This window comes from Suricata suricatta, chromosome 4 (assembly GCF_006229205.1).
Source record: "Suricata suricatta isolate VVHF042 chromosome 4, meerkat_22Aug2017_6uvM2_HiC, whole genome shotgun sequence".
Lineage (NCBI taxonomy): Eukaryota > Metazoa > Chordata > Mammalia > Carnivora > Herpestidae > Suricata > Suricata suricatta.
In genome coordinates this window covers 73926629-73939767 of record NC_043703.1, presented here as the reverse complement: position 1 = coordinate 73939767, position 13139 = coordinate 73926629, and the positions used below count along the sequence as shown (strand labels likewise).

The 13139-nt window shown below is 45.5% G+C and overlaps 1 long non-coding RNA gene across 1 annotated transcript; it reads right to left on the bottom strand.

Annotated features, from left to right (window-relative positions):
• Positions 1–259: 259 nt before the first annotated feature.
• Positions 260–5468, bottom strand: LOC115289272. The gene is made up of 3 exons (XR_003907526.1): positions 5385–5468; positions 2491–2606; positions 260–377 (listed from the first exon to the last, which is right to left on the bottom strand). It is a non-coding gene; the product is annotated as an uncharacterized LOC115289272 (long non-coding RNA).
• Positions 5469–13139: the final 7671 nt, after the last annotated feature.

The following is a 13139-nucleotide window of genomic DNA, read 5'->3' as shown; positions in this document are numbered from 1 at the left end:
TCTCAAAAATAAATAAATAAACTAGGGGGGGAAAAGGACCCATTATAGATGCACAGAATTAGAATATACATTTTTTAATGTTTATTTATTTTTGAGAGCAAGAGAGAAAGAGACAGAGAGAGAGAGGGGGAGAGAGAGAGAATGCGTTGGGGAAGGGCAGAGAGAAGGGGAGACATAGAATCCAAAGCAGGTTCCAGGCTCCGAGCTGTCAGCACAGAGACCAATGCAGGGCTCGAACCCACACCGTGAGATCATGACCTGAACCAAAGTCAGAAGCTTAACCGACTGAGCTCCCCAGGCGCCCCAAAATATGCATTTGTAGCAACATCTCCAGGTGATTCACATGCTCACAACAGCTTCCGCAGGGCTGGTCTGATCTGAAAAGAAGACAGAGCCCAAGGTAGACATGGCAAGTCTAGGTCTGGAAAGAAGGTATCATCTAGAGCACAGCTGGAAAGACAGGCTGGCGGAGAGGGAATATGTAAAGATGCTGCGATAAAGGACCGTATGGAGGGTGAAGCCATCTCTTGTCAAGTAAACCTCTTCATTGCATTTTCTGAGCCCCTGACAGTCTGAAATCATCTGTCTAAACTATAACTATAGCTAACACTTAGAGAGTGCCAGACACACTTCCAAGCACTTTACCTACATCAACTAACTTAATCCTCACAACCCATAAAGTGGTGACTAATCTCCCCATTGTACAGGTAAGAAAACTGAGGTGTTGAAGTGAAATGCCTCTCCCTAGTCTATATATCTAACAAGCCCCAGAACTAGGCATTTTTTTAAAAGTTTATTTCTTTATTTTGAGAGAGGGATGGGGGGGAAGGAGAGGGAGAAAGTGTGTGCTTGAACGTGTGCACAAGCAGGGGAGGAGCAGAGGTGGAGGGAGAGAGAATCCCAAGCACTGTCTGCACTGTCAGCACGGAGCCCGATGTGGGGCTTGAACTCACGAACCGCAAAATCATGCTTTGAGCCGAAATCAAGAGTGGGAGGCTTAACCCACAGAGTCACCCAGGAGCCCAGAACCAGGCTTTAGACCCAGGAGGTGCCATTCCTTGGTCTCATGCCTCGTAGGATCTTAATCTGTTTGTATTTACTTTGTTCTGTTTCCTTGGAGTGTTATGTTTTGTTTGTCTGCCTGGTCAAGATAACTATCTTGGGGCACCTGGGTGGCTCAGTCAGTTTAGCATCAACTCTTTTTTTTTTAATATAATTGATTGTCCAGTTGGTTTCCATATAACACCCCGTGCTCATCCCAACAAGTGCCCTCCTCCATGCCCATCACCCCCCTTTCCCTCTCCCCCTCCCCATCAACCCTCCATGTGTTCTCAGAATTTACAGTCTCTTATGGCTTGCCTCCCTCCCTCTCCTTGACTACTTTTTTCCTCCTTCCCCTCCCCCATGGTCCTCCGTTAAGTTTCTCCTGATCCACATATGAGTGAAAACATACAGTATCAACTCTTGATATGACGCAGGTCATGACCTCACCGTAGTGAGATCGAGCTCAGCCCCGGGCTCTGTGCTGACATCGCAGAGCTTGCTTGGGACTCTCCCTCTCTCTCTGCCCCTCCCCTGCATGCGTGTACTCTCTCTCTCTCTCTCTCTCTCAATATAAATACATAAACTTAAAAAAGAAAAGGATAGCCACCCTGACTCTGCTGTTCCAAGCAGACATAAGGGGAAGCACTGGCGTGTCCTGGGCCGTTTCCCCCTCCGGCTTCGGGCCCTCGCACCTGTCCCTGTTGTGTCCAAATCAGCAGGCTCCGGGCTGAATTCAGTGTGTTTTGCCTCACCACAAGTGTTTTAAAACTCAGACACTTTCATATGAAAATCTGCATATTCACACTGCTCGCTCCAGATGGCCGTAGGACCCACCGCTCCCTGGCCCACTTCACCAGAGGGCCTCGCCTTCTGTCCCTCCTCCCGCTGTGAACTCTGGGAGAATGTGTGTCTCTGTTAGGCATCTGGGTTATTCTCTGAGCCCTGTGCACTCCGGGGAGGAGGAGCTGTCATCGATGCTTCTTGGCCTGGGCACCCTTGGGCGGGAGCCGGATGGAGAGGAAAGGGCGCAGGGCGGGCGCCGGAGGAGTGGCCGAGGTGGGGAGAGCGGAGGAATCCACACGGGAATCCTAGACTTTGCGTGGGAGGCTTTTGCGAAATGACTGCAAGTCGTGGTGATTCAAACACAGCTCCTCACTCAGGAGCAAGCTGCCGGGAAAGCCCTCTGTCTCTGAGTCGGAGCCCGTGCGGCAGTCCATGGAAAGGAGCCATGTTATATCAAGGAGCCGATTTCTTAATAAGTGAATTCATTTTCTACTGTAACATTCTCCCCTTCATTCACCATCTGTCCCTCTCAACGTGCCTTGGTGGATCCCTTCCAAGATGTTCGCAGGTTTTGAAGTGGGATAAATGTGCGGAAAAAACGCTTCCCTACCAGGAGGGCGGCTCCGCTCCCCACCCTCACCAGTGCAGCCAACGCGTCCTTACCTGTTCTGTGCGCTCAGAAGCCGGAGTGTTCACGACCCGAGGATGCAACGCTGCAATGGACTTTGAAGGGAACATGGTCGTGACTGCCTCCGTGCTTCCCACCTGTCAGCTGGATTCTGGAAGACAATTGCAATAACAAAAGATTTAACTCGAGGCTAAGTTCAGAAAACGAACCTCCACATTAACACAAGTGATTTAGTCCTCTGGAGAGACGTCTGTAAGTGTATTAAATATTCCTGCAGCGTGTGTCTTCTACTGGGGAAACATCCAGAGGGAAAAAGTCAGAGTCAGAGAGTCAGTTCTGGAAGAAAGAAAACCGAACCTCCTGTATTTGGACACTAAGACTTTCGTCGAGCCTTCAGCTTAAAAGCCTATCATTTCTCTTGGTCTTGGACTCTCCTTCTCCCTCTCCCTTTTGCTCTTTCCCCTCCCTCTCAAACCTATTTTGCTAACTAAGCTTTAAGCTGTCTATTTGGTAACATTTATGCCACTTAGTTGTATCCTTTTTGAAAAAACATCTTTTTGTTTAATGTTTATTCATTTTTGAGAGAGAGACAGAGGGTAGGCAGGGGAGGGGCTGAGAGAGAGGGCGACGCAGAATCTGAAGGAGGCTCCAGGCTCCAAGCTGTCAGCACAGAGCCTCACGCGGGGCTCGAACTCACAAACTGTGAGATCATGACCTGAGCCAAGGTCCGACACTTAACCGACTGAGCCACCCAGGCGCCCCTGTTGTGTCCTTTTTAAGGCTTCTCTGCTGCGGCTCTGCTCTGAGTCCTTCCCGCATTGCCCTCAGTCGGAATGGCCTGCTCCCACTGTCCCAGCAAGTCTGGCCTCCGCGAGCCCATCAAGAGCCCCGTTTTGCTCGCCAGTCCCTGCTGTTCCTACTCTGGGTTGTTGTTTAAAGGGATTTGTTGTTTGTTTTCTCAAGTGACATATTCTTTTTTAAAATGTTTATTTATTTTTGAGAGGCAGAGAGACAGAATGTGAGCAGGGGAGCAGCAGAAAAGAGGGAGACACAGAATCCGAAGCAGGTTCCAGGCTCTGAGTTGCCAGCACAGAGCTCGATGCAGCCCTCGAACTCACAAACCGCGAGATCATGACCTGAGCCGAAGTCGGCTGCTTAACCGACTGAGTCACCCAGGCATCCCTCAAGTGAAATACTGTGTTAATCCCTCAGAAGAGGATGGATATTTTAAAAAACTAACAATGACAGCAGACCAGCCCATCTCACCCTGGTTCTGGAATCACGTGCTGTAAACTTCCAAGCTAACCGAACAGGAATGATACTTTGAAATATGTGAGTTCTTAATTACACAATTCTGAGCAATTGGAATAATTCAGTTAACACCTATTTTAATGTTCTTTAGGGATATGTTTTTTTAATTATTAATCACCTTTCCAGTAATTACTTCATCATCATCTTCTTCATCTTCATCTTTAAATGATTTTAATGTTTAGTTATTTTTGAGAAAGAGAGAGTTCGAACAGGGGAGGGGCAGAAAGAGAGGGATGCAGAATCCAAAGCAGGCTCCAGGCTCTGAGCTGTTGGCACAGAGCCCGACATGGGGCTTGCATGAACTGTGAGATCATGGCCTGAGCTGAAGTCGGACCATGAACCAACTGAGCCCCCCCCAGGCGCCCCTTCATCTTCATTTGCATAGCACCTTAGAGTGTGTAAAAAGTTTTCAGATAGATGCTTCATCTCATGTGATCATCCGAGAACCCTGTGAGGCAGGTGCAACCATTTCCATTTCATGGAGGAGCTGAGGCGCAGCAAGAGAAAGAAGCTTACAGGACAAAGGCAGGCAACAGAGCTGAGACAAATGGAGCCTTTTTTGTTAAAAAAAAAAAAAAAGAAAGAAAGAAAGAAAGAAAGAAAGAAAAAAAAAGAAGAAAAGAAACTCATAATTTTACTAGCATCCAAAAACCCTTGAATGTCAAAGATGGAACAGCCTAGTGGTCACCTGTTTTGACCCTGTAAGATCCCGAAGAGGCAGTGACTTTCTGAGGTCCCACTGAGAGAGTACAGAATAGACTTTTGGGCAAGGACAACAAAAAGGTTCAATAGATGTAAGTAAACTTAATGCCTCAGGACTATACACTTAAAAATGGCTAAAATGGTCAATTTAATGTTGCGTATCTTTTACTAGAATTTGTTTAAAGATGCTGAAAAATATATCCACCAATCACCACATGTGGAATTGGTTCAAAATAAACAAAAAAATGTATGACATCTATGAAAAAATAAAATAAAATAAAATAAAAAATAAAAGTGAACCCTGTTGGGGCGCCGGGCAGTTCAGTTAGTTAAGCATCCGACTTTGGCTCAGGTCCTGATCTCGTGGTTTGTAAGTTCGAGCCGCACTGCACTGACACCGCAGAGCTTGCCTGGAATTTTCTCTCTCTCTCCCCCTCTATTTCTGTCCCTACTCGACTCTCGCACACTTTCTCTTTCTCTCAAAATAAACTTAAAAATAGAAATAAAATTTGCGCTCTCTCTCTGTTTCTCAAAAATACATAAGCATTAAAAATTTTTTTAAAAAAAGAAAGGGGCCCCTGGGTGGCTCAGTTGGTTAAGCATCCAACTTTGGCTCAGGTCATGATCTCATGGTTCACGGGTTTAAGCCCCTGCATCGGGCTCTGTGCTGATAGCTCAGAGCCTGGAGCCTGCTTCAGATTCTGTGTCTTCTCCTCTCTCTACCCCTCCCCCACTCACACTCTGTCTCTCTCTGTCTCTCAAAAATAAATAAACATAAAAACAAAATTTAAGAAAAATAAAAATTTTTTAAAAACCTAAAAATGAGACTTCCTGTGTGTTTTCTTATATGGTAGAGGGTTGAGATGGATATATGGATATACAGATACAGAGATAATATCAAGAGCTCTGCACTCACACTTTCGGGATGTGAATCCTGGCCCCGCCATTGACCATCCAGGGAGCCTTGAAGCTGCACAACCTCTTTGTGTTTCCCTCTTCATCTGTAAAATGGAAATGATAGTGTCTTCATCATTGAGTCATTATAGGAATAAAGGAAGTTAAAACGCACATAAAGCACGTAAGACAGCTGGGCAGCACTGCCTTTGCCTCTCAGGAACCTAACACTGCTAGTGACGGTTCAGCATAAAAGTCAGTATCCACACCGAAATCTCAGGATCCGGTTCCATATCTAAATGACTAGGAAGGAAGAAAACTCAGCAGGTCTTCTGGATATCAGTTCTCCTTAGCTCTCGTCCAAATGCCATTGATGCTAGACGTAGCAGTGGGATTTAAACATGTGAAAAGCTGGTGAGGGTGTCCTGTCAACTGTTGGTGGAAAAAGCACACGTAATAGATGGAAAGAGGGTCCATTACTGCAGGCTCTTATCTCTTGCGAGGTTAAGACGCTGTCTCTCCTGGAATCAGCATTAGCCAGTGAAATAAAGGGCAACAATAGCTTATATTTTCACTTCAATCTTCTCACACTCAAAAAAACCAGTTTAATCTGATAAGGCAAAATGCTAACATCTTTCAAAGCTCCCATTACATAATTCAAAGAGAGTTTAGGAGCTTTCTTTATTTCTCTTAAATTATTCATAACATAAATCTTTGAAATATTTAAAACTCCTTTCTCCAGTAGTCAAGGAGAATGCTGATGGAAAGCTCTCGGTGCACGCCCCCAATCGATGGCAAAGGAGCCGAGAGAAGGTGGGAGGGGTGGAGGGGGTTGGGGGAGGGGAGTAGGACCGGCGCCTGGGACCGGCGGGGCCTCCCCACAGAACCTTCAAAGGCTTCCATTCTACATGCCCAGCTTTCTGGGACTGGGAATGTCTTCCTTTTGAGATCCAGGTTTTCCCAAGTGGGATGTATTTTTCCTAATGTTGTTCTCAAGGGAGAGCCTTCAACCAAACACGAGCAAAACAGGCGAAGAAGTGGGACCGTCCTCCCACAGCAGATGAGAAGTCGCTCATTAGCAAAACACCGGGGTGCTACTAGCGAGACACTAGCACAGCTGGCACCAATTCTGAGAGGAGAATGATTCATTGCCATGGTTACTGATGCCCGAAATATTACCTTCCGCAATCAGCACACACAAAGCTTCTTTAAAGAGAGTGTAAAAATTAGAGCACTGTAAACAATTAGTGAAAATTGCCAGCGGGCACGGAGGCTGAACTTGCACAATGCGGCTTTCAGGGCGAGGAACGGAGGGGACGTACCACTGCTGCACTAGCAAATCTTGCTCGAGGCAAAAAAGACACCCGCGCTCAGGGAGCCAGCCCAAGGCCTCACCCGCAAACATTTCTGTACCAGTCTGTTATCAATCCGCCGAACAGGTTAGAAAAAGACCCATCTGATTAGTAATATTTACATGATCAAATTCTAGTTTATTAAACACGTAGTATTATTTTTATTTTTTTTTAACATTTCTTCACTGTTGAGAGACAGGGCATGAGTGGAGGAGGGGCAGAGAGAGAGAGGGGGACAGAGCAGGCTCCAGGTTCTGAACTGTCAGCCCAGAGTCCATTGTGGGGCTTGAACCCACAAACTGTGAGATCGTGACCTGAGCCGAAGTCAGTCGCCCAACTGATTGAGCCACCCAAGCGCCCCAATAAACCTCATTTTTAACACCAGTTTTAAGTTCCGAACCAAACTGAGCAGAAAGCACAGAGATTTCTAGCGTACTCCCTCTCCCCACGTGTACAACTGCCCTCACGATGGAGGCATCTCCTGCCAGAGTGCTGACAACACTCATGTGTTGTCATTGATGCACCTATAAAACTGATCAACTTGCACCCATACATCATTATCACTCGAAGTCCACGGTTCACATTAGTGTTCACTCTCGGTGTTGCACGTTCTATGGTTTGGGGCAAATGGAGAATGACACGTGTGCACCATGATAGTACCCTGTGAGTATTTTCACTTCTCTAAAATCATCTGTGCTCTGTCTATGCATCCTTCCCCACCCTCACTTCCCCAACCCAGCAATCACTCATTTTTTACTGCCTCCACAATTTTGCCTCTTCCAGAGTCTCATATAGTTGGAATCACTTAGCATGTAGCCTTTTCAGATGGGCTTCTTTCACTTAGTAATATGCATTTATGTTTCCTCTGTGTCTTTTCAGGGCTTGATAGCTCATTTCTCTTTAGTGCTAAATAATATTCCATTGTCTAGATGTAGCTACTGAAGGACATTTTGGTGGCTTCCGAGGTTTGGCAACTATGCATAAAGCTCCCATAAACATCTGTGTGCAGGGTTTTGTGTGGACAGAAGTTTTCAATTCCTTTAGCTAAAAACCAAGGAGTGTGATTACTAGATAGTACAGTAAGAGTATGTTTAGTTCTGTAAGAAACTTCCAAACCGTCTTCCAAAGTGGCTGCGCCATCTGTACTCCCAGCAGCGATGAGGGAGGGTCCCCCAAGGTCAGTTTCTGCAAACTGTCTTGGAACATGCAGTGTGTCCTAACACTGATGTTAGAGTCCAGGGCTGTTGCTTCTTCGTAATAAGATACGGATACAAAAGTTCAGGAGAGGAAGTTTGGCTGTTAAACGGCAGCAGTTTGCCGTTCAAACTGGAGTGGATTACTTCCCAAGTCTTTAAATAGGAAGCTAGATTAACTTCCTTAAAAAAGAGACTGTGTGGATGAGTCATTCCCGTACATATTTTATTCTATTTAAAGAATGTCAACACCTTCGAGGCAATCTGCGCTTTCATAAACTAGAGGCCAAACTCAGCAGCTCCCAAAGCCGCACCCTGCTCTGCTGAACACTGCAGCAGTAAAAACTCAGTCATTGAAATTTTCGATTTCCATCATGATGTATGAACACATCGTGACCTGAAATGTACCTTCCACCACATACTTTCTTCATGAAAAGGTTGCTAAATCAATTGGTGGTATAAACAAGATAATGATCTCTAGGGAGTGGGTGCTTTTGCATGTTGCAAAGCCAGTTAAAACGTTGATGTTTATCATCTGTTCTTCAAAGAAAGAACAGTGACTCATCAGTGCTTTACTAGCCACTAGTATGGTCTGAAGTGGATGAGATTTGATAAATACATCCATATATTCATTCTGTATGTACATATTCAGAAATATATAGATATCATGTAATCGCCACATAAGCAAAGACTGTTTTGTTTTGGTTTATATTGTCCACTGTTTTACCCCAAGCACCTGGAAAAGTTGTAGCACATAGAAGACCATATACAGATATGATCTTCTCATATCTACACTGCCTTCAAACACACACACGCATTTGTGCACACGCAGGAATGAATATGAAGGCTCTCTCTCCTCTTCTGAATTCAAAGAGTTGACAGACCTCTGTGAGTTTTCTTTTTCTGAGTGCACGAGTTCCGTGAGGCTCCCTGAAGGCTGGAACAAAGTTTCATAGTTCTGTGTGTTCCTCTTCTCATCAGATTTTTGCTCTACGCTTCTCCAACTGGTTTCTGGTCCACTGGGTCCCGGCCTCACCCTGTAGGCTTCTTCACCCCAGATCTTGTGTCTCCAAACCCGGTTGGAAAGGGCCTTGCTTCTGCTTTGCTTCAGTTCCATGTGCTTCTTTTAACCTCCAAAGAATAACTAAAGATGATACACTAGCTTTTCCACAGTGACAATGATTGATATTCGATTATATGCAACTGACAGCTGACTGGGAATGAGGTCAGCTGTTAGAAGTATTCTTGGCACACCAAGACATGCAAACTGGCCAAAAGGATGAAAACTGACTAAATCAATGGGTTTATCATTATGTAGCTCCCCAAATAGATTTCACCTGTGGACACTGATCTAGCAGTCCCTACACCCTGATTGGTTTTCTCTTTAAAAGAATTACATAGGGGCGCCTGGGTGGCTCAATTGGATAAGCGTCCAACTTGAGCTCAGGTCATGATCTCACCATTCGTGGGTTCGAGCCCTGCATCAGGGTCTGTGCTGACAGCTCAGAGCCTGGATCCTGCTTCTGATTCTGTGTGTCCCTCTCTCTCTCTGCCCCTCTCCTGCTTGTACTCTCTCTCACACACAAAAATATATAAACATTTAAAAAAAAAAAAGGAAGAATTACATGGGTTCCTGAGATTAAGAGGGCCTGAGAACAGTCACGTGCTTGCCAGGACTTCCAGGCCGAGACTATGAGGACACGTATAAGAAACTTTACAGATACAGGCTGCTGGTGGCCTGCCCCATTTCCCACAGAGTGAGGCTGGGGCTTGGCAAGTGTGGAGCCCCCGTAGGGACCCTCATGTCTGTGGTCAGTACTCGGTGCTCAGTCTGTGCTGAGCACTCTGAGCCGTCTCCAGTGGCTGACCCACCTCCACGAAGCAATAACGTGAAACACACGTATTCCATTAGAGCTTTTATGAGGATTCAGTACAGAGGTCTCGGCACCCAACACACAGCAGAAACAATAAAATTCCCCATGAAACCCCTCTGTTCTTTCTTTGAACGCTTCCCCTGACTGTAATCAACCTCACATCTTGTGCTGTTGAAACACGGATTCCAAAGACCTTGCTGGATGCCTGGAGCAACCCAGCCCTACATGCAGCTTTGTGCCTGTCACACCATCAGACCCAGGGCTGTGGTCGGTAATCCCCTGCCTGACCCGGTGGTCGGGGCGGTTCTGAAGCCCCACAGCCGTGGCTTGGTCTTCTCTCTCGGATTCTCCGCTCTCCTGTCCTCAGGGAAGAATCACAAGGCAACCCTAATGTGAGAAAAGACCAGATTCATTCGCAGTTTTTATGGGGCTGCTCAAGTTTGCGTGGCCCAGGGGCTTGGGGCTGCCCACTGTGGGCCGGTGACTCTAAAGCCTTAACTTTAGGCTCTCCATGTTTCCCCTGGGCTTCGAGCCGACAACTGGCTTTTCAGTCCTGGCCAGCACTGGAGCATTTTAAGGAGAATATTGGCGATGCCCAAATCAGCTCCCTCCATCAGTCATGACATGAAGTGAACATGAAGTTCGGAGGCTTTTGACTTCCTACGAGAAACTGAACAAAAGGATGGTTTCTTGTTAGACCAGACCCCGGCCCCCTCTCAGCCTCCTCCCTGGCTTGCCTCCCTGGCCACACCCTGCAGGTCTGGATCACACCTAATACCTTTCTGTGTAGTGGTAGGAGGTACATGATAAGCTTTACCATCCTTACTGCTCAGGGTTTGAATCTTGAGTTCCCCAATTTTTTGGCGGGCATGTTAACTCAACCTGAGTCTCTGTCTCCCTCCCTGTGAAACATGGATAATATTACCTTCCTCAAAGGATTATGGGTAAGATCCAGTGCCTGGAACAGCACACATTTCTAACAGAGTGACTATTTGCTCCTGGTCTGGGCAAAGCTGGGTGGGGGGATCCTGGACCCCTCTGATTACCTTCCTTCGGAGGGGTAAGTGAAAAGGCCTGCTTGCCTTCCCCAGGGGCTGGGTCCAACTCCGTGAGAGCCACACTCCTTTCTGCCTGGGGAGACATGGGATTTCGTTTTTCACACCCTCTGCTTTCCTCAGATAAGTAAAAACAGGCCAGTGGTTCTCAACAGGGACACTCTTATGAAGTCCACCATCCCTCACTGTCTGGAGACATTTTGGGCTGTCTCAACTGGGAGTCAGTGGGGTATCCCCTGGACCTGGCGGGTGAGAGCAGGGGTGACGCTAAATATCTTACAACGGACAACAAGACAGCCCCCACAACGAAGAATTAGCCAACCCAAGATGTTGATGGCGCTGAGGTGGAAAACCCTGAAACAGACCCTGTCTCCAGAATGTACGTGCTCACAGATAAAATGCCATTTTTTAATAAGTGAGGGAAAAAAATCTGTTGGAAGCAAGTATGTCCAAAGTATGCTTATGGACAAATTCTCTGAAAAGAAAACCAAGAATTTCCAACGGCAGAGCATGATCTCAGACGGTGTCAGAGAGTTCTCTTGCACTTTCAATCGCCCTATCATGTGGTTTGGGCCATAAGTAAAGGGAAAAAGCAATTGTCCCAGAGGATGGCATGAGACTCGGCTAGTAATTTAAACAAGCACTTGGAAACTCACTGACCTTCAAACTCTCTCCATTCACCCAGTGACCCAATTTGTCCACACACCCACACACTTTGAAAATGCACGAGATAGAACCGCACGAAGAGAAATCCAACATTTGGAGGGGCAAGAAAATCCATCCATGCGAAAATAATTTAAGTAGGGTTTTTACTATTCATTTAATTTTTACTTCATTGTTCACTAAACCAGAAAATGACAGCAATCGCCATGACTCGTTAGGTCACTTGGAACAAAAAAATTTCTGGTTTGCCTGGCTTTTCCTTTTCAAATTTTTCTTTTTTATTTTTTTATTTTTTTGTTTCTTCCCAGAAACTGTTTGGACTTGCCAAGTCATTAAAAACTGCCCAACCAATCTGTGTGTGAAATGGAACTGAAGCAGAACAGCAGGTCAGAGGGGAAAAAAGGAGGCACTGAAAACACCTGCTACATTATAGGACGGATAGTTTCCATAATAACAAAAGAAAAAAAATAGGACATTTATAACAAAATCAAGTGGTTGAACATCAGAAGACATTCTTAAACTGAGGTGGAAAAAGGCTCCAACACATAACACAAAAGGCTAATCAGGGCAAGACATAAAAGTCCTATTCACTGAAGGCCGAAGAATGGCTTAGCTCCCAAAACACTATTAAAGAACCACTTACACCCCACATTTCTTATTAGCTGAGCATGTGAGGCACAAAAACTACTCTTAGTCACTTGACAGTGGGGCTAATTTGCATGTGATTTACATACAATCTTTTTGCAGGCAGATAATGGCATTCACAAGTCTGAACTTTTTATTTAATTTTTTTTTCAAAGAGAAGGATCCACTGACTAACAGTAAGGACAGCTGTTGTTCTTTCTGCCCCTCGCCCTGGATATTTGCAAGCTCACAAATCATCCTTTTGATTTATATATTAACACGCTGATCAATGCAAGGAAACATGAAAACCTAATCTTTAATCTTTGAGATAGTTGAGATGGAATGAACTTAGATCTCTACTAGAAAATGCCAAAGTTATGAAATGATAAACTACATTATTTATGAAAGAGGAGGATGTCTTGACAAAAATTAGCTTTAAGGCAGAATTCTGTAATGGGTACATTATTTGATCTGCCCCTTCTATCCTGTCTAGTGTTGCTGTCTTACTATAATAATCTGTTTATTTATTCATTGATCCATTTATGCGGCACTCCACCAATGCTTCCAGAAAACACACACACACACACGTATACAGAATACTTGAGGTGATAAAGCCAAGGAAAAAGAATGAAGCCAGGGAGAGATTAGGACATAGAACACATGCCATGAAGTGCTGTGAGTTCCATAGTGGGTAGGAAATTTGGTGCCAAAATCGGTAATAGAGCACAATTTTGAAAAATTACTGCCCCGGAGGAACTCATGTATGTGCCCAAAGAAGTGTGCATGAGGGCATGGGTCACAGCACTGATGTATAGAAACAAAATGAATGTTCTTCATTAAAAAAATGGATAAATTTGGGGGCGCCTGGCTGGCTCAGTTGGCTGAGCATCTGACTTTGGTTCAGGTCATGATCTCACAGCTCGTCAGTTCAAGCCCTGCATCAGGCTCTATGCTGACAGCTCAGAACCTGAAGCCTGCTTCAGATTCTGTGTCTCCCTCTCTCTCTGCCCCTCCCT